General features: G+C 34.1%; 1 protein-coding gene across 3 annotated transcripts in view; it reads right to left on the reverse strand.

Annotated features, from left to right (window-relative positions):
* Positions 1–932, reverse strand: part of LOC106872750 (phosphatidate cytidylyltransferase, photoreceptor-specific) — a 212,159-nt gene that overhangs the window by 16,732 nt on the left and 194,495 nt on the right. The window lies entirely within an intron of this gene.

The raw sequence follows: 932 nt of genomic DNA on the forward strand, positions 1-932 counted from the left end.
AATATGCTGTACCCAACGACTTGCAGACAGTGTATTCCGTTGAATTAATTAACTTATTTTGTAACTAAAATGACAAAAAACCACAAAATACAAGTGTTTATGACAAACCATGTTATATTGATAACCGGGTTACAAATAAAAGTACGTTAGGAATTCGAGAATAAACATAAACTTAATCTTACAGCTGTTTCGGCCTAGCATTGGCAGGCCCCATTCTATCCGAATAGTTCCTGCCGGAGTAATTAGCGGATGAAATGCTGAAATGGGGGTACATGCACGATTCGCTAGGCTTCTTCAGAGATTCACAAAAAATTCCATACAAATATACAGTAAGAAATAAAAACAAAAATAAAATAAAAATAAAGGTACAGCAAGAATAAAGTAAATAAATGAAAAATGAAAATATAAAATATAAAAATATAAGGCACATAAAAAGCCTACAAACAGTACATGGGGTCATACAAATAGTTATAGACACTCCAATATCTAAGTCCGTGTGCATAACCACACTCAGATGTTCAATGATTCAAGATCATGTATATATGTGAGTACACACGTGTGTACATATCCATCTATCCCCTCACTCATATGTATACACAGGCATTCTCCGACGTACACGGTCCCTGGTACCAACACTATCTGCTGTGTTTTGAAGGCTGTTTATGTTTTTAAAAAAATGTTGCTGAGTGTGTGTCAGTTCTGTATATTTCGGATGGGTCTCTGTGGAAGTTGTAAGTTTGTGTTTATTCTCGAATTCCTAACGTACTTTTATTTGTAACCCGGTTATCAATATAACATGGTTTGTCATAAACACTTGTATTTTGTGGTTTTTTGTCATTTTAGTCACAAAATAAGTTAATTAATTCAACGGAATACACTGTCTGCAAGTCGTTGGGTACAGCATATTATCCTCCATTTTCTAATTGCTATAT

This window comes from Octopus bimaculoides, chromosome 1, assembly GCF_001194135.2.
Source record: "Octopus bimaculoides isolate UCB-OBI-ISO-001 chromosome 1, ASM119413v2, whole genome shotgun sequence".
NCBI classification, from domain to species: Eukaryota; Metazoa; Mollusca; class Cephalopoda; order Octopoda; family Octopodidae; genus Octopus; species Octopus bimaculoides.